Source organism: Alexandromys fortis, unplaced genomic scaffold, assembly GCF_014885135.2.
Source record: "Alexandromys fortis isolate MF-2015 unplaced genomic scaffold, M_Fortis_MF-2015_v1.1 scaffold_65, whole genome shotgun sequence".
Taxonomy (NCBI): domain Eukaryota; kingdom Metazoa; phylum Chordata; class Mammalia; order Rodentia; family Cricetidae; genus Alexandromys; species Alexandromys fortis.
This window is the reverse complement of record NW_026067986.1, coordinates 487520-508199: the sequence shown is the minus strand read 5'-3', so window position 1 is coordinate 508199 and position 20680 is coordinate 487520. Positions and strand designations below refer to the sequence as shown.

The 20680-nt window shown below is 48.3% G+C and overlaps 1 long non-coding RNA gene across 2 annotated transcripts in view; it reads right to left on the bottom strand.

The window, feature by feature from the left end:
- The window catches only part of LOC126511838 (uncharacterized), a 44268-nt gene extending 33279 nt beyond the window's left edge, over positions 1-10989 (bottom strand). Inside the window, exons 1-5 of one of the 2 annotated variants that reach the window (XR_007594790.1) lie at positions 10636-10986; positions 8680-8793; positions 8189-8358; positions 2691-6174; positions 1127-1782 (exon numbers count right to left, since the gene is read on the bottom strand). This is a non-coding gene — a long non-coding RNA (uncharacterized lncRNA). Of the gene's footprint in view, positions 1-1126; positions 1783-2690; positions 6175-8188; positions 8359-8679; positions 8794-10635 lie in introns of those variants that run through there. The other variant, XR_007594791.1, reaches the window with a different exon arrangement.
- Positions 10990-20680: the final 9691 nt, after the last annotated feature.

Genomic DNA, 20680 nt, shown 5'->3' with positions numbered 1-20680 from the left:
TGGGGTCCCGCCAGTTAAACCTTCACCATCTGGCCGGCCTCCCGCCTCTGCATCACCGCAGGTTTTCTCCCTTCCCTGGTTATCATCCTTGGTGACCTCAAGCCTCATGTCAGTGACCTGACCAGTCCCCCGACTTCCCCCTTCGGTGCCCTCCTCCACTCCGGTGACCTTTGGTCCACGGAGCTGCTCCCACAGCTGGGCCACATTACACGGTTCTGCTTCCCCTTTAAGACCTGGAGCCAGGGTTGACTCTGCAGCCTCGACCTCCTAACCTGCCACATCCCTCATGTCTCCCTCCTCAGCCAGTCCTTGGGTTTCCTCAGCTTCTCTCTCTCTCTCATTTTTTTTTTTGATGCTTTCTAATACACAAATATCCATCTTTGGCCTCTATTTATTTGATTGACTAATTTATTGGGAGCTTTTTCAAAAATATCTCACACTGTAGCTGGGACTGGATTTGAACTCACAGCTATTCTCCTGCCTTAGTTTCTTAAATGATGTTAAAGAATGAGCCACCACACCCAGCCAGTCTGTTTCTCTCTCTCTCTCTCTCTCTCTCTCTCTCTCTCTCTCTCTCACACACACACACACACACACACACACACACACACACACACGAGCATATCTTTCTTCTGGGTCTTATTCCTCCCCAACAATTACCAACAACTGAGCTGAAGGAAGGAAATATTTGGAAAATGACCTACCTCCTCACCTAAGATGATAACTGTATCTATTATTTATTACTCGAGGCTCCATACTTCTCCATACTCGGTATGAGCTACCTCTGATACCAGACATAATGTCCCAGTTATTATGGAAATAAAAACCAAATCTAAATCAGTAACTCTCGGGCAATAAATGGGTTGAGGCAGGGGACCGCACAGACCTCGGGAGCCTGGGGCTGCCACTGACAGAGAACAGGCAAGCGTCTTATCCGGTTGTCAGGAGCAGTCTGAGCTGGGTGATCTTTGTTAGTCATGAAGATGGCATTTTTAAAGAAACCTCTTCCTCGAAGTTTAAGGGGATTTTTCTCATCTATGGTACAGATCAGTAGCCAGCTCATCCTTGGAGACATCTTGGCTTTCTCCAGTATCTCCTGGGGGTGTCCTTTCTCCCTCTCTGTCTCTTAATAAGATAAGGGATGAGGGGCGGAGGGACGGCCACATTTCAATCACTGCTGACAAGGAAGGAGAGATTGCTGGTGGGTAGCAGGTTTTATGGGTGTGAGAACTTGAATCTCTTGTTCCCACAAAGGTCCCTTTGTCTGTTTCACCTTCCCTAAGCCTCACAAGAACCAGGAGATCGATATGATTATTAATCCCATTTTGACTTATGAAGAAACTCAATGAACAGAGAGGGAATGTCATTTATTTGCCCAAGTTAACAGCAGGATTCAAATCCAGAACCTACCATGTTTTACTCTCTCTGGAAAGACAGAGGGAGGAAAAAAAAGAAGGAAGGAAGAAAAGCTTCCAGGATCTTCTAGAGACAAGACTGAGAAATGTGGGGACCGATGTAAGAAATTACACGGGTCAGCGGACACGGGATAGGATCGTCACTGTGGGCGCATCAGTGAAACAAAGGGAAGGAGCCCTTGGAGCGGCAGATCATGAGGCAGAGCTCATGCCCCAGAGCTTCTGGTGGCTGAAGTTTTGGCAAAAGTCGACAGTCTCTCTTGTCACTTAAGTACAGATGTCTTACGGGTGTCACACGTCTGAAGGTAATTAACTGATACAAATCACCAAGGTCTGCTGGGCAATCAACAAACGCTTCCCAGAAGAACTGCAGCAGGGGACAATGAAAAATAGGAGAGGATGTGGGGGGACCGGCGTTCCCACCCATTGCCGGGGAATTTGGCCCCCACAACATTTTTGGCAAGAGTCAGGCAGTATGTGAAACATGAAACTTAACCCCCACCTCTCGTGATCCACAACAACCAACTCAGAAGGATCAAGGACTTAAAGCCCCGAAACTTTGAACTTACTGGAAGGAGATGGGACATGCTCTAAGACATGGGATAGGAGTGGATATTTGTGGACAAGACTCCGAAAACACAGACAAAAGTAAAAACACACATGAGGGATTATATCCAACTAAGACACTTCTACACAGCAAAGGAAACAGTTAACAGGGCGCAGGGATGACCGTGTGAGGAGCTATGCAGACTGCCCACCGGCAAAGATATCCTAAGGAACTGAAACCATGTTGCAGTGAAAGCCATGCAACCAAAGTGGGCAAATCCCAACACTCAAGAGGCAGAGGCAGGCAGATCACTGTGAGTTCGAGGCCAGACTGGTCTCCAAGAGCTAGTTCCAGGAGAGCAAAAGCTACAACACACACACACACACACACACACACACACACAAAACAAAACCTGTCCCAGGAAGACAGAAAGGAAAAAAAGGTGGGCAAATGGTCTGAATGTTTCTCAGAAGACATACAAATGACCCTGAGTTAGATTAAGATGCTCAGTATCGCTGAGCAAAGTTGCAAACAAAGGCACGATGAGCCGTTGCCTCACCCTAGTCAGAACAGCCATTATTCAAGGACTAAGTAACAAATGTTGGTAAGAGCACAGAGGGAGAAACACTTCTACGTAGGTGGTAGGACGGCTACTGTGGAAGACAGCGATGGTTGGCTCCTGTCAACCCGACACAAACCTAGATACATCTGGGAAGAGGGACTCTTACCTGAGAAAATGCCTCCTCGATAGGACTGGCCTGCAGGCACACCTGAAGAGCTGTCTTGACTAATGATGGACGTGAAGGGAGACCAGCTCAAGGTGGGCGGTGCCACCCATGGGAAGGTGCTCGTGGGTTGTATAAGAATGGCTTTAATCCCAGCACTCCAGGGTGGAGACAGGAAGTGGTAAGGAGGGACAAAGACAGGATCTCAGCCCTTCAGGATGTGGAATGAGACAGGTAGAGAGAAGCTAGCGGCTGCTTTCAATTCTCTGACCTTCCAAGTTTTTACCCCATTTCTGACTTCTGGATCTTTATTGATTTAGATTAATTAGATTAACGTTTTGTCTGGTGTTGGGATTAAAGGCGTGTGCCGCCACTGCCCAGCCTCTATGGTTAACTAGTGGCTGTCTCCACCCAAGCAAGTTTTATTTGCCAGAACACAAACAAAATATCACACAACCCTCTAGTCCAGTCCTGGTTCCCACGAGACACATGGTGCACAGACATGCATGTAGGCCAAACGCCCATACGAATAAAAATAAATACCTCTAAAAAGATGAAATAGAAGTAAGAGCAAAATCTCTTGGTAAATAGAAATATTTGAGAAGACAGAAATCCTTATTTTGCCCTGATTTTCTCACTACACATTGTGTGCAAATAGTTTTATTTACTTATTTATATTTATTTATTTTATCTCATAAAGGGTTGGAGGCACATGCCCACAATCCTAGTACCAGAGAGGCTGAGGCTGGAGGATTGCTGCAAATTCAAAGCCAGCCTGGACTGCATAGCAAGTACCAGCCAGCCAGGCCTATGCAGTGAGAGGCAAGTGTTCTTGCCTTCAGTGGGATTCTCTTCGGTGTCCTGGCTTGTGTCACACTGCTGAGACCGTCCCTCTGCAGCCATCACCACGTGGCATTGTGGCATCTACTCCCCAGCCAGTGTTTTCTCCAGGTGCACAACCACAAGGCTCACTTGACCTTGGGAAATGTGACCCTTTGCCCGCCTTTCTCTGGCCTCTCCCTTCAACTCCCCAGACTTCTGTGACCTATGATGTTCCACAGGTTGGATACGCTCAGTCTGTTTTCAACTTAAAATATGTTCAACTTACGATGAGCCTGGACCACTGACAAGGCAGAACTCCATCGTAAGTCGAAAAGAATCTGTGCTCCACAAAAGAAAATAATTGTGGGGACTCCAGCTGGACAAAAATCTTCCCCGTGTGCCCCAATCCCTCATGATTCTAACATGACATTCATGGATGTACCCTGGGGGTGAGGTGATCATGTGTTCTAGAAAGAAAGAGATACCTCAATTCCACTTTGGGGCCAGGGAGATCCCCCAGGTCCATTATTGTCCTCAGCTCCCTGAGGCTCCATTATCCACAGGGACAATGAGATCGAGTTACTCAGGAGTCTGTAGGTTTCACTGAAATTACCCGTGGGCCTCCCTGCAGGATGTTCTCAGGCAGAGAAGAAAGACCACTGTAGATTGTCCACGGCGGACCCAAGCCAGGTTGGGAGAGGGGGCAGATGGTTCAGGAACTCTCCGCGTGCGTGCGTGCGTGCGTGCGTGCGTGCGTGCATCTAGCCTCCCTGCTCCTTTTTCAGGCAGCAGGTCAGGGGACAGCCGCAAGGAAATGGGAGCACAGGGCGTGCGGGATTCTCCTCCTCTGCCCGAGTTGCATGCTGACAGCTCAACTCCCCTGTCCCACCACTCCCCAGCTGGTCCCACGACCTGGGCCTCTGTCCGTGCGGCTCCCCTTCAATAGTCCGCATTGTTCAAGGAATCTCTTCCTTTTGTTTTTCCATCCATTTATGCCTCGGCTCATTTGTTTTCCATTCTTGGGAGCAGCTCGTCTGTTCTTGGGCCCCACCGTGTCTTTCTTCCCTTGATTCCTGAACAAGATGCTTGGACAGGCCCATTGTCTTAACAGCGGGCAACCAACCCCATTTAGTAAAACGTTGTGTTTTAAAGAGAGAAGCCGGGAGGAATTCCAGTTTTTAGCCATGGTAACTTCTGGGAGGCTTAGCAGTGGTGCTGTGGCCCTGTGGCCTGGGCTTTATCCTCTTGTCTTCATTTAGATGCTAAGGTAAGAAAAACCTAAGTTCCACCAGGAAACAGGCAAAAAACCCCTGTAATTTTCCCCCTGTTCATCTCTGCTCCTCTGGGCATGGTAAAATTATACTGCATGGGTAATCCAGGGTGTCTCGGTTCCGCTGAAAAATAGATCTGAGGAAGAAAGGGAAGAGCCAGCAAGGCCAGAGCAGTTAGAGCCCTGGCAGACCGCATCTGGTAGGAGCAGAGGCTCTCAACACAAAATAACAACAACCAAAATGGTACCCCGGGCTAGGTGTAGTGACACATGCTTTTAATCCCAGCACTCACGAGGGATCTCTGAGTGAAGGCCAACCTGATCTGTGAAGCTAGTTCCAGGATAACCAGAGCTGTTACACAGAGAAACCCAGTCTCAAAACAAACAGAAAAGTTCCCTGGAAGCCCCAGAAAGGACCCACTTGGACATCATCTTAGGTGTGTGTTTTCTCTTGGGCTTTCCTTGGGTCATGCTGGGATCATTGTGGGAGCAATTAAACCGGTTATTACCGTACCGCCAAAGGTGGAGAGGGAGGATGTGGCTGACTCCCCTCAGCTCCCAAACTTTAGGGTTTGATTTGACATCACAGAAGGCCCCTTAGTGAGCCCCCAAAACAACAAAATAACGAATGGCATCTCCTGCCCCCGCCCCACCCCCAAGACTAGCACAGAAAGACAGGTGGAAGGCAGACCGCTGTGGGAGTGGAGTAAGACTCGGACACGCAGGCTCTCCTTGTACCAGAAGTAACTAAACAAACCCAGGAAGTAGAAGAAAGACACCATTCAAAAGGGAACTACTTTCCTTAAAGGTGTGTTACTTTCCTTAAAGGTGTGTTACGGGTGAGTGTTTCCAAGCAAATTTCAGGGCAACATAGAATACATCAATCTCTCCATCTTCCATATTAACCTTGGGTCTCATGATGTGTGCATGTTTATGTGTGTACGTGGTATATGTGTATGTGTGTGTGTGTACATATGTACACACTCACACACCCTTAAATGTGGCCGCTGTGCAAAGAAGGAATGATGGGAAATCCTGCAGGTCCCACAGATGCAGGGGGAGGCCTCTCTTGGAGCTGACTGCACAGAGCTGTCCCTTCAACATGGCGGCTGCTCAGCACGCTTGGCAGAAACACTTGGCTCCAGCAGAAAAATCTCAGCAGGGCGGCTTGTTTCTGCTCATCAAACACCAGCAGCTTTCACGGAGAGCAGCAGAAAAAGAAATGGAAGAGATATGTCTGATCGCTTTTGGGCTGTGTGTCAGCATTTTTCGGAGGCACAGTTAGCTCAGCTCTGATTTTGAAAGAAAAGTTGTGGCTGTCTTCTGCCCCGCAGACTCAGCCAAGGGAACAGTTGGCAGGGATTCACCTGCACCCCAGATGCCTTCATCAAGTCCCTGGAAAGACCCGAGAGGCCCATTACTGGAAGCTAATCGGAGAGTTCACCTTGTCCCTGCTAAGTATAGGCTGCCGGCAAGGCTCTAGATAGGGAGCACCAGAAACAAATTGCTCAATTCCTTTTGTGGCTCCTCTGCAGCCACCCCCACCCCATAGCTTCCCTTCCATTTCATGCCTGTTCCCACCAGCAGCGGCGCAGGGAGGAGAAAGTAGGGTGTAGACTTAATGCAGCTTACACCTGCTCAGTCTCCAGGAGAAACCATCTGTGAATCCCCAGTAGAGGAGGAATTGTGGGAGACCCAAGGATCCTCCCAACAAGGAGCTTGTTGGATGAAGGCCACTCGGTCATTCCCGGCTGCTCATCCCCGAAATAACCACACAGAAATCGTATTATTTAAATCACTGCTTGGCCCATTAGCTCTAGCTTATTATTGGCTAACTCTTACATTTTAATTTAACCCATTTCTATTAGTCTGTGTATCGCCACGTGGCTGTGGCTTACCGGCTAAAGTTCCGGCCCCACGTCTCTCTTCACTCTGCCTTCCTTCTCCCAGCATTCAGTTCTGTCTTCCCTGCCTACCTAAGTTCTGCCCTATCAACAGGCAGTTTCTTTTTTTAAAAAAATATTTATTTATTTATTATGTATACAATATTCTGTCTGTGTATGTGCTTGAAGGCCAGAAGAGGGCGCCAGACCTCTTTACAGATGGTTGTGAGCCACCATGTGGTTGCTGGGAATTGAACTCAGGACCTTTGGAAGAGCAGGCAATGCCCTTAACCACTGAGCCATCTCTCCAGCCCAACAGGCAGTTTCTTAATTCATTAATGGTAATCACAGCACACAGAGGGGACTCTCACAGCAGGAGCTTCTTATAACCAAGAGACCAGAATTTCTTCCCTCCCAAGAGATTCAAGGACTAGAACAAGATATCTAGGTACCACAATTTCATGACCAGACTAAAGAAAGGAGGGCAAATCGGGGGGATTCACTCTTAGAGGTTCACCTCAAAAGCTCAAAAGGACATCTTTAAAGGGTGTGAAGCCACATACTACCCAGAATGCTTAGGGTCAAAACTCTTCAGAAAAGTGAAATTAAACAGATTACTAATAAATACAACACTTGATACACAGTAGTATCTCCATCGGCAGGTTGATTTTCCATAGTTTTGGTCGCTACAGTCAACCATAGCCTTAAAATAATACTTAGTCCAGAGGAGAAAGCACACACTGTTCCACGTAGCACGATGGAATCCATGCTACCCTCCTGGATCACTAAATCAACCCTTAGGTCAGTGTCTCGACCCTACATTAGCTACCTACCCAATAGTCACTGCAGAACCATCTCAGTTACAGACTGGTTATCCTAGTAACACAGAGCTTAGTTTCAAGGAACCCTTATTTTACTTAATGACGATCCCAAAGTGCAGGAGTATTAATGTAAACAAGGCACTAGGGCGTAAAACCCCAAGAACAGATGAACTCTGAGGCCATGCTGCAGAACATATGGACAAAATATGGCACACATACAGGGTCAGGGAATGTCTGCAGTTGCATTCAACCCAGAGGGACCTGAATTGTATCCCTTGTGGAATAACACATTCCTTATTACTGCACGAATGTATCCTAACCCCCAGAGCAGTCTTGAAAGACATCACACAGAGATTTAGAGGGAGTAGGTAACATATTGTCCCTAGGGACATTGCCTTGTCTAGGTGGCCTGTTTGTTTTATAAGCACTACTTATAAAACATTGAGATGCAGACATTTAAGTACACAACTTGGATTGATGTCATGATAAATTTTTACAGCAGCATCCACCGCCCCAACCGAGCCATAAAGCATTAACGGCAGCCCAAGAAGTCCCTCACACCCTTTCCAAGTCAGTATCAAGCAAGTAATTACCCTTAGACTCAGGTCTTTGTGAATTAGTCAAGCTGCTCTAAGCGGCTACATAAACACCGTCATGCTTTGGTTTCTTTCCCTCTGGTTTTTTGCCCTGTGCCTCTCAACTCACTTCTGAATGGAAGAGTTGTCCAGACGTTCCCACTGCTGAACTGTCTTCTGCTCTATGAAAAGCCACGCTTGGCTGTGGTCTCTTCAGTCACAAGCACCTCTGGCAAGAGGGACCTCCGTGGGCTTGGTACCTCTGCTGTGCTGGCAGGGGTGAGGGCCCCGAATGGAGGCCTGAAGAAGACAGAGGGAAAGAAGTAGGCTGGCTGCAGCATCCTCACTGAGAGAGGAAGGTGGAGACAATTTGCTAGGTGCTCCTGCTAAAGAAAGCATCACCCCACCCGCTTCCCTGATCCCTGGGGACGACTGACAGCTCTTGGGTTGCCCCCTTGTCTGATATGGGTGCCCAAGGAGACCGAGAACCCAGAACTCTCAAAGCTGTTGCCTACACTGGTTTGAAAAAAGGCCCTTCCTTTCCTGGAGCCTCTGGCTGACCAGATGAAGCATGTTTGGATGCAGACCCAAAGTGCAAGTTAGGAAACCAAAGGCCCTCACTGAATAAGGAAGCTTTTGATTCCTCCATCTTGGATTTTTCAGCCTCCAGCAAGCCGTACACTGCTGTTGTCCATGTGTGTCACAGTCTGATGGTCTTTGGTATAGTTTCCCCAACTGTCTAAGACAGGGAGGGGTCAGAATCTTAAAGTTAAGGGAGACCTAGTATTCTGAGGGTCCCACAGGGCTCTCTCTGACACAGCTGACTACCGTCATCTTCATTATCTGGCATCCCTGATGCTGGCAACAAAATATTTCATGTGGTTTTCCCATCAACCTGTCAAAAGGCAAGGAGACAAAGGTACAAAATAGGACAAGCCACCGACTTTTTGGCCTGGGATGCTGTCTGGAGTCTGAATCCAGTTCCTGACTAGGGGCACGTGATACTGGATCCTGTTTTCCCAGACCACGTCTCCGATGTTTCAAAGACGGTGACGTCTGTTTCTATGCAACCTCCCCCTCCACTGGCACACTATTCCTGGAGAGAAACATCTAGAAAGAAGAGGAGGTGTGTGTGTGTGTGTGTGTGTGTGTGTGTGTGTGTGTGTGTGCTTATATTGGGGGTGCTCTCTTGGGCACTCCCTAAGGGATGGTAAAGATGGTGTTGGTATTGACAACAGGGCAGTGAGCGACTAAATATTAGGGACAGGCAGAACACACTAAGACTGTAGTTTACTAAACCCTATACCAAAATCCAGCTACAGAATTGCTATGTTCCTGCCTACATTTCCATCCTAACTGAGCTGTCTGTGAAGCCACACTGGGGCCTTCCCCAGATCCTGGGTGAGGTGAAGCCATCAGTGGCACCAGCTCCCCTCACACCCCAGAGTGCTACTGTCTAGAGCAAAGACATGGGCTCATCTGGAGACTCCAGGCTGCCCAGAGGGGCTCTCAGCTGCCCCCACCCCTAGGATGGGTTTCCAGCTTTAGCTAACTTGCTTGTCAAAACACCTTGAAACTGCCAGGCTAGGAACAATCTAAACAGTCGTGTAGTTACATGATAATAATTACACCTTCCATGTACATAACACCTTTTTCCCCCAGAGCAGCCGACTTCTGTATTATCTCATTAATCCTCCCACCCCTGGGAGGCAGGGAGGACCGCCGTTCACAGATGGAAGAGAGGGAAGAGGAAGGAAAGCAAGGGGGGGTGAGAAAAGAAGGAAGGAGCTGCCCTGGGCTCACATATTTAGACATTTAGTTACAGGGGTTAGATGTAGTCTAGCGGGGGACCTGGGTAGAAAATGAAAAATACTACGGCTGCCCCCACGCTGAGCACTTGAGTCTTTAGGTCTCTATTCTGCAGATAGGGAAAGCGAGTGCAGAGAAGTGTGGCCGTCCCCACTAATCCTCCAACAGCCTACACCCCAGCGGGTACCCCTAGCAAGGCCAGGTAAACGAAGGCAGAGCATGGTTTAGCAGGGGAGGGGTTGGCCCCTCCTCGGCCCCCAGAGGTCAGAGGTAGCTGAGTAAAAGCTGCTCATTATGTAGCCCTTATGGAATCTATAGAAAAGGCCTAATTCACTGAGAGCAGCACCCCACCCCCACGCCTCCTCCCTTGCTGGTAACGTTTTCTGGCGCATCCTTTTGACACGGGGGGACAATTGCCGCTATTGATTGCCGCCCCGAGGCCACCTGCCACTGGTCCTTTCTCATGCACAGAGAGCTATGGAGCAGCCACAAAGCAGGCCGAGCTGCGTTTCCCACCAGACCTGGGAAGGGACCTCCGTGCACCCTCCGCCCCCACCGGGGCACTGGAGCGTGAGGCCTCTAGAATTTCTGCAGTCCGAAGGGGACTGGAAGACTCCGGCCCGAGCGGGAGACTGTCAGGCCTGGCTGCTCACTGACGTCTGGAATCTCTGGGAGGTTTGACAGGAAATTAAGCTATTGCGATGAAGGTGAGATGAGGGGTCCTCGGCAAACACCGATTTTGGGTACCAGGTTCTGACCCCTACTCACGGTGTGTGGCTGGAGCTGGCGGCTATGTATCAGAAATTCTGTGAACTGCTTAGTGGCAGTTATATTGGAGGTTTGAAGTGGGCTCTGGCGGGCCTCTGCCATGCGAATGGGCAAATGCTGCCACTTTTCCCAACCACGACCTCTCCTCCACCCCCCTCTCCCACCCTTACCCCACAGCCAGCTGTTAAACATTTACCAGCGAGGTCACCTTCCAGGAATATCAGGCACAGTCTGTAGACCCAAGCCAAGCTCTCGGGCCAGGCCAATGTTGAGCAAGTCATCCACCCCTAGCCAGAAGCACGGTCCTCTGTGCTGTCCCTGTTGCGCATCTGGGCATTCCCTGACATTAGAGAGACGCTGTGTCCTAAGTTCCTTCTTCAAAAAGCTGTTATTTGGACCCAAATAATAAATAGATTTTCTGCCTAGAGAGTGACTCTTGGCTCTTTGGGACCAGTTCCTAAACTACCAAGCCAATACCTTCAAATCAATGCTTGCAAATATTGAATAGATTAGATTGTACTGTTTTTTGTGTGTTTGGTTGGTTTTTGTTTGGTTTTGGGGTTTTTGTTTTTTGGGGTTTTTTGGGGTGAGGGGTTTCTCTGTGTAGCTTTGGAGACTGTCCTGGAACTCACTCTGTAGACCAGGCCGGCCTTGAATTTACAGAGACTTGTCTGCCTCTGCCTCCCAAGTGCTGGGATTAAAGGCATGCGCCACTACCACCCGGTTTATTTTGGGTTTGTTTGTTTGTTTGTATTTTGATTTTTGATTTTTTTTTAGAGACAGTGTTTCTCTTGGTAGCCCTGACTGTCCTGGAACTCAATTTGTTGACCTCAAACTCATACATGTCTGCTTGCCTCTCTGCCTCCAGAGTGCTAGGATTAAGGGCCTTTGCCACCACCGCACAGGGCCAGAAAACTGGGTTATTTTCTTTTTAAACGAAGCTTCGTTTGTCATAGTTGAGCCATCTGTGGGTGCTAAGGTTGATGTTTTATACAGAAAGGTCTATTTGATTCATATAAGCTTATGCTACTTAATAGTGACCCCTTGGCAGGCTCTAAACTGACCCAGGGCACAAGGCTCTGAAGAATTATCTAGATCAGGTGCACAGGTGAGAAGACCCACCTTGGCTATAGGCAACATCGTTTCATAGGCTGAATAAAAAGAAAAATGCCAAGCTGAGCACTAGAATCCCTGGCTTTCCCTTTGCAGACTACTGCGCCTCAAGTTCCCCACGGCCACACCTTCCCTTCAGGATGGATGGACGAAGGCCGAGCTGTAGGCCATAGCCAGCTCTTCCCTCCTTCAGCTGTTTTTGTTTTCCTCCAGTATTTTGCTGCAGCCATGAGGCACACAGTTGCTAGAACATAGATGGCCATCTTTAAAGAGTGGACTGGCAAGGCCCATGAAATTGTCTGTCCGTGCAAGTTACTGGAAGGCAAGAGAGAACCCTGCTCTAAAACAGGAGGTGTTTAGAAGCTGGGTACTGACACAGCCATAGTTTCAACCATTTCTGCGGAGATATTGCTTTCTTTTTTTTTTATTTTTCAAGACAGGGTTTCTCTGTAGCTTTGGTGCCCATCCCAGAACTAGCTCTTGTAGACCAGGCTGGCCTCAAACTCCCAGAGATCCACCTGCCTCTGCCTCCCAAGTGCTGGGATTAAAGGCGTTTGACACCACCGCCCGGCAGAGGGATATTGCTTTCTGTTGAGCATAGTAGTGGTTCTTAACCTGCCAAAGACTTCAACCCTCTAATATAGCTCTTCTTGTTGTGGTGACCCCCCAATCATAAAATTACTTTCATTGTATGCATGTGTGAGGGTGTGAGATCTTGGAGCCACAACAGAGCTGCCATGTGGATGCTGGGAATTGAACCCAGGTTCTCTGGAAGAGCAGTCAGTGCTCTGAACCCCTGAGCCATCTCTCCAGCCCCACTATCTGTGTTTTCATAGGATCTCAGGCAGCCCCTGTGAAAGGGTTGTTCGACCCCTAAAGGGATCACAAGCCACAGGTTGAGAACCGCTGCTGTAAAGAATGCACAAACAAGCTACCGGTGAAGCCTCCAACTGCTGTTCACTGAACTGCTGTGAGTACCTTCTCCTGGAAGGCTTTATTATACGCTATTCATTACCCTGAACCTCACCCTTGTAGACTTCTAAACCCCCTACACAAACCCCACAGGCCCCTGCCAATCCCAGGCCCCATGGTGATAGACAGGAGCAGCTCTGATCTTCACCAGGTTTTTCGCAACAACTCTTCAAACTTCCTACTTGACCCCTTTCTCTAGGCTACACATGTGAGCATTCTTATCTCTTGTGGTGTTGGAAGGAAATCGCATCAAATCCAGGGCCTGGACACGCCAGTACTCCATCACCAAGCTAAATCACTCTCCCATCTTCAACTAAGAAGAGGGGACATAAAACGCTCTTCATCGTATGCGCCAATATTAATGTTCACCGTCATGCATGGACCTTCACGGAGGGCGTAAGAAACAGAAGATCGGGTTATCCTGCCCTCCCAGAGACAGATGAGTAGACATAAAATTTGAGGCACATCCAAGAGGACCTTCCACCCCAGACTCACATATCAACCAAGGCCTTCCAGTTCAGCTAGGATCATTAGAAAATGATCACATTGGGGGAAAAAAAATAAAAAATAAACAAACAAAAAAATTGTTTTCTGAAAATATCCTCCCTGGACAGTATGGAAAAACAACTATGTAGCAAATGTCATACTTGGAGTCTTTCCAAATGCCTACATATTAAAGGCTGGGTCCTCGGGTTGACACTACTGAGGTGTGGCCCAGTGAGAGGTGAGGCTGAAGAGGAGTGTTCCTCAAAGAAGCTCACATGACGCAAGCATCTCCTTTCTCTTCTCTTTGCGTCAAAGGTAACATGAGGTAAGGGATTCCTTTCCACTCATCTCCACTGTGATGTACTGCCTCGCTACAGCCCCCAAAGTCACAGGCCACCTGACAATCAGGGACTGAAACTGCCAACACTGATTGCCCCCCAAAAAAGCACACATAATCTGGCGGTGGTGGTGCACACCTTTAATCCCAGCCCTTGGAAGGCAGAGGCAGGCGGATCTCTGTGAGGTCGGCTTGGTCTACACAGCAAGTTCCAGCATAGAGCTAACTTGCTGGGAACATTTCAGGCTCCACGGTTTCAGTCCTAACTACTCAGCTCTGCCGTTTGTAGCACAGACGGTTATGGCAGTGTTCCAATAAAATCTGATCCATGGATTTTGAAATCTAAATTCTGTTTTTGTTTGTTTTGTTTTGTTTTTCGAGACTGGGAGACTTGGTTTCTCTGTAGCTTTGGAGCCTGTCCTGGAACTAGTTCTTGTAGACCAGGCTGGCCTTGAACTCACAGAGATCCCCCTACCTCTACCTCCCCAAGTGCTGAGATTAAAGGCATGAGCCACCACCACCCGGCTGAAATTTAAATTCTTATCATCTTCAGTTGTCATAAAATATGATCTTTTTGGTTTTTATAAACTTTAAACATGCTCAAAGTCACTTTCGGCTCCAAATCATATTGGCCTCATAGGCAGTGGTCTCCTGCCCCCTGATTGAAAGAAGAATGTTGGAGGAAGTAGGCATGGGCTTCAGGGTTTCCAGGCTGAGGGATGACCCGGAGGTACCCAAAGGATGAATCTTGATGGAGTTTCGTGTGCCCTGTAAAGGAATTCGGACTTTACCCTATGTATGCATGATAGGTTTTTAGTGGAACATTCATTTGTTAAAACAATTTTTTTGGCTTTTGGTTTTGGTTTTGCCTTGAGATTTTATTTGTGACCATTTCTGGGGATGGGGGTGAGTCAGTTTTGTTCTGTTTTATGTGTTGGCAGAACAATCATGAAAGAACACTGCCGACTCTAATTCATACATTTATATAACAATGAAAATTCCCCTAAATTCAATGTACATGCAGAAATTTCAGTCAGTAAGTGGGCCACATCAGCTTCTGTCCATCCAACAGAGCTCAGCTGTTGGCAGCTGTTCTGGGTGGCTAGCTGGGATCTAGTTCCTTGGGGGGTTAGCAAAGATCACTCCTCAATGGCGTTTTGTGGCCGGCTGTTTTGCTGACTTCCAAGCATAGCCTGTGGTTGTCTGGATGAAGTATAAGAGCCTGGTTTTGGAGTCTCCTGCCTTCCTCTCCTTCTGCTCTCAGCTGCCCTGAAGCACTCTCCATTGCTACATTGTTGCGGTTTTCCACTGTCTAGGCAGACGGCAGAGATGGAAACAATGTATCACTGTGAGTGTTTTAGAAACAATGTATCGCTGTGAGTGTTGTAGAAGCAATGAATCGCTGTTGAGTGTTGTAGACTGTTTATTTGTTTACACCGTGTGAGGATGTGTCTCTGTGGTTGGGTTAATAAAGAGCTGGAAGGCTGATAGCTAGGCTGAAGAGAATAGAGGGGACTTCTGGGGTAGGGAGGGAGGGAGGGAGAGAGAGGGCAGGAGTGAGAAGAACTCTGGGAAGAAAAGAGGTGGAAAGACTCCAGGGAGATGCTGCAGAACAAGTTGGACATACAGAATGAAAGAGAGATTAAAAGCCTTGTGGCAGAACATAGATTACTAAAAACACGTTAATTTAAGTTATAGGAGCAAGTAGGAGACCAGCCTAAGATAAAGGCCAAGCTTGCATAATTAATAATAAGTCTCCATGTCATTATTTGGGGCCTGGTGATCCAACGATAGTCCGACAAGAAGCCTTGCTACAGGTTCCCAGAAAGAAACAAGAGTCCAGGGCAGCAGGACGAGACGGCACCTTTGACCTTCTATCCTGAGCTCCCCTGGGCCATCTGTCTTCTCTTAATCCCAGTAAGAAATAGCTGGGGAAGCAGCTCAATGGTAGAGGCTCTCGCTTCCTAGCTGTTCAGGGCCCTACAGTCAATAGCCCTAGTAACACTTAAAAAAAAATTCTTGCTACAAACACCTGCCATCCAGCGAGCCTTGCGTTATTCAAAACAGCCACGGAAACTGTGCTCTAAATATAACCCAGCTGAGGTCTTTATGGGCTTAGCCACAAAGCCTCTTCAGCCTCAACAACCTCAGGACCAGAGTGAAGGTAGGTTCAGCTGAGTTACCTGGGGATAGGACTCAGAGGGACTGCACCCACCTCCCCACCCCTCCTACTCGCAACAGGCATGGAGGCGGCGCTACTGCTGTGGGGGCGGGGCTTCCAAAGCACAGCGCCTGAAGTTCTTCCTAAGCTACTTAGGGTTAGTCGCTTCTCTATGCTGCAATCTCTTCACCTATAAGATGGGAATGGGGGGTGGCCTGGAGAGATGGCTTAGCAGTTACGAGCACTGGCTGCTCTTCCAGAGGTCCTGAGTCCAATTCCCAGCACCCACATGGTGGCTCACAACCATCTGTAATGAGATCTGACACCCTTTTCTGGCCTGCAGGCATACTTGCAGACTGAACACTGTATTCATAATAAATAAATAAATTTTTAAAAAAAGATGGGAATAGGACATAGCTCAGTGACAGAGTGCTTGCCTAGCATGCAACAAGGCTCTCGGTTTGAAAGAAAGGAAAGAAGGGGGATAAAATAGCTTCTTGAAGAGGGTTCTGAGTATTATTAAATTAAATAATTCACATAAAGCAACCAAACCAGTGCCTGGTATATATACTCAGTCTACGCAACTGTGAGCTGTTCTAGGTTATTATCACGGTCAGAGCATCTGATACTAATTTAGCAAAGTTTGATCAGCTCTTTCATTTCTTTGCATATTTTACTTGCACAGGGGTTGCCCAGTGGCAGGGCCTTCATCAATTCACCATCATCTTCATCAGGTTACACCAGGGTGCTTGCACTCAAAGCCCTCGTTATGAGCCCCTCATCTTGCTTCCTAGTTCTGAGCCTGACAGCTGGGCCCAGCCTGACATCAAGAGCCTTTGAGACTGTAAAAAGGTCAGAGAGGAGAGCGATGGGGGCCAGCTGCTCTATCTCTTTCTGTTGGGAAGGCTGTGGCAGGCAGGGAGCAGCAAGGATTGGGACTTTGGCAGGAGGATTAAAGTCCCTAGGCAAAGAGTAACCGGCCAAGCATGAGAAAGTCCAGCTTTCCTTCTGTCACTGATAACCCTCACACCCCCCCCCAAGCCAGGCCTGGTGGTGCAGGCCTGAAAATCAGCTACTCGATAGACTGAGACATGACCACAGCAAGTTCAAGGCCTGCCTGGGCTACGGAATGAATTCAAGGCCAGCCTGGGCAACCTCATCTCCAAAATAAAAATTAAAAGAAAGCTGGGTGGTAAGGTGATTGCTGGTATGGGCAAGGTCCCAGGTTAAATCTTTACTACCCAAAATAAGATAAAATGCATTTATAACACTGCATAGCAGTGCACAGCACCTCAACACAGAGACAACATAACACCACACACACATACACACACAGACACACACACAGGCACACAGACACACACATACATACACAGACACACACAAGCACACACATACACACACAGACACACACACAAGCACACACAGACACACACACACAAGAACACACAGACACGCACACGTGCGCACACACACACACACACACAGCCATGCTGCCCTGACTTCTATGTCCTTTCTCTCTAGAGCAGACTGGTAGAATTCTTCTCTCCAGTCTGCCACAAGCTAAACAAGGTGTCAAGACAGTCGGCATACACAGTTGGGAGGGCTGAGAGAGTCTAGGCTCACCATGCCCCAGGCATGGATTTGGTAAAAGCTGAGCTCCTTGTCTGGGTACTAATCACCTCACTGCATTGCAGGCCCACTGCTGGGGCCAGAGAGTGAGAAGAGAGCAGCCAGGGCTAGGCCTGGGGTGCAGTCACTGTCCTTGGACAGTTGGTTCATCATCGTTCACAGTTCCTACTAATGCTGATACCACAGAAGGCAGCAATAGGGTGGGGGGTGTAGGACTGGGACTTCATGACCCAGAAGAAAGTCAGTAAGTACAGTACCCTGTGTCCTCTCATTAAACCTCTGAGCATCTGCAGTACATGTATCTGCCACGATCTCCAGGGCACTTCCATTAGCAAGCGTATTAATTAGAGTCATTTTGCCAGCCCAGATCACTTATCTGCACGGAAGACTCCTTGGGTCTTTGTCTTCATGGCCAGAACGCAGTGTGGTCAAGTCACTCGTGTTCAGACGTGTGTTCTCACACGGCCGTAACTCCTGACAGAGTCCTGGATGGGATCCTGGCACAATCACTTACAATCACTCCATTTAGGACACTTATCCTGTTTCGTCCTGGTCCTGGTCTTCACTGTTTTGGATCATCTTCTTCTCTGACGTGACTCTTTCCCACTAGGGGGTCCCAGGACCTTGGGATGAGTTTACTGATGCTATGGCTTGAGAGTGGTGGGTTCTTAGATCGCTTTCGGGCAGTTTAGGCTCATTAGAGCCTGCCTCCTTCCTGACAGTACTCTGCAGAGGCGACTGGAGTTCGGAGAGTTCTTCCACCTGGTGGCCTGTGTGAAGCCAGCTTGTTAAAAGCCTCCGTACGGCTCAAGGCTTTGTTGGAGCTCTGTGCTCTGGCGGTGAACCCACCGAGGGTCAGGCCTCAGGAGTTGCAGGGGTTTGCCTCTCTCTGCATAATTTTTTTAGGTTGGCTAGACTCCCACATTTCTGAAGAAAAATGAAGAAACAAAGGCCAGAAAACAAAACAAGGCCAACTCCTCAACATTCTACCGTGACACAGTATGTGGCCTTGACCCAGACTTTAGAGAGGAAGAGTGTTCTCCATGCTGCAGCCATAGAGGGTGCCCGGCAAGAAGAGCTGCCGTGAGCTGGGGATGCCAACAGCCTGGCCGTCGTTCCTTTTGTACAGGAATGGAGCGCTGCTGTCCCCACTTTCTTTTTTCTTTTAATAATTTTAATTTTTTTAAAAAGATCTATTCATTATGTATACAGTGTTCTGTCTGCATGGTTGCCCACAGGTCAGAAGAGGGCACCAGATCTCATTATAGATGGTCGTGAGCCACCATGTGGTTGCTGGGAATTGAACTCAGGATTCCTGGAAGGAGAGCCCATGTTCTTAACCTCTGAGCCATCTCTCCAGCCCCCCACCTTATGATAAACAAATAGGCACACTGAATAAACCAATACGAGAGAGCTAGGGGCAGCAATGACCAATCTTCACTGTTTAAATTCCTAGGTGGGCCGGGCGGTGGTGGCGCACACCTTTAATCCCAGCACTCTGGAGGCAGAGGCAGTCTGATCTCTGGGAGTTTGAGTCTAGCCTGGTCTACAAGAGCTAGTTCCAGGACAGGCACCAAAGCTACAGAGAAACCCTGTCTCGAAAAACCAATAAATAAATAAATAAATAAATAAATAAATAAATAAATTCCTAGGTGGATTTAGAACCACCTAGGAGATGGGTGAAGTGTACCCCTTCATTTCCAAAGGAGATTAACTGAGTGCGGAAGACCCACCCTGTACGTGGGTGATAGACCCTATGGGCTGGGCTGGAGAACAGAATAATAGAAGAAACCCAGGCAAGGGCCAGCAGCTCCTTCTGTTTCTTGTCTGCCCTGAAAGTTCTCTGTCACATACTCCCATCCTCATGACACCCTGTCTAAGGGAACAGCGTCAAGTAGCCATGGAAACATGAGCAAGACAAAAAACTAAGCATCTTTCTTTTCAAATTGTTAGGTACTCTGGTCACAGAGAAGAGAAAAGGGACTAACAAAGAAAGGTCCAAACCCGGGCAGTCCTGGACCAGAACCCAACCTGCTGGTTTAGTGATCACCACACCTCTGACACTGACTGCCTCTATACTATTGTGTTGGAAAGAGTGAACGGATGAGGAGAAGAAGCTTTCCCACAGTGCTCACCTCTGGCAGCAGCCTCTCTGGTGATGTCACACTGCCAACGGACCAGAACCTGGGAATGAAGAGTTTGGATCCCATACTCCCTCCGGTCTCTTCTGCATACAAACCAAGGTCTAAGAGAGCACCAGGGCATTACCTCATTCCAAAGCCCTCACCTAGACACCCAACCAGAGTTTCTGTACTTTCCGACTTGGGCCATGGGATCTCACCCCTGGCTACAGGCCAGTTCCTTTGCAGCATCCAAACTGTCCAGAATAAAACATCGCCAGGACACTTTCATCTGGGTTGCATGAATTGAGACGCAACTTTCTATCCGATGAGTAAAACTTGAGTTGAAAGTAGGTGTTATTAGCCAGGTGCCGTGGTGGAGCCAGCGCTTGGGAGGCAGAGGCAGGTGGATCTCTGAGTTCGAGGCCAGCCTGGTCTAAAGAACTATTCCAGGACAGCCAAGCCTGCAAAAAGAAACCTTATCTCAGGAAGGAAAGAGAAAGAAGAAAGAAAGAAAGAAAGAAAGAAAGAAAGAAAGAAAGAAAGAAAGAAAGAGAGAGAGAGAAAGGAGGGGGAGGGATTATTATTATGCTTAAAGTCACTAGTCCCTATAAACGACCTAATTACAAATTCTTATCCAAAATGTTTGCCATGAGTGTAGCAGAAGCAGCAGGCAGAGGCCCAACAGTGAGCTTCACACGCTGCTAACAGTTCCAGGGACAGAAACAGGATCATAGCTTGGACCAAAACACCACATATACTCTGCAATGCTAGTTGCAGCTCCCCCTCCACAGAGCTCCAAAGAGACCTTCCAGACTGACCTACCGTACAACCCTCACGCTAGCTTTGTGAGAGCTGCGTTCCCAGGTCTCCATCCTGTGACCTGGGAGACACGATTTGATTTCTTCCCTTAGGTCCGTCGGTCACGGTCTGCGGCCATTTGATGACGGTTTCTTCTGAAGGACCAACATGAGGACGGTGTGAAGATCTGAACGGCGGAGCGTGGAGGAGGTCATCCTTCTTTCTTTGGAGAATGAGACAATCAGTTAAAATCCCATCATGGTTGATCGATTGAGAGGGTCCTGTGACTGGAGACAGAGCCTGAGACCTCCGTTTCCTTCGCTGTGGAAGAGAACCACAGGCCCCATCTGACTGGATGAAGTAAGCCTGACCTAGGGTGCAGGAAGGCTGGCCCCACAGCCCTCCGCCTCACACCACTCTGAT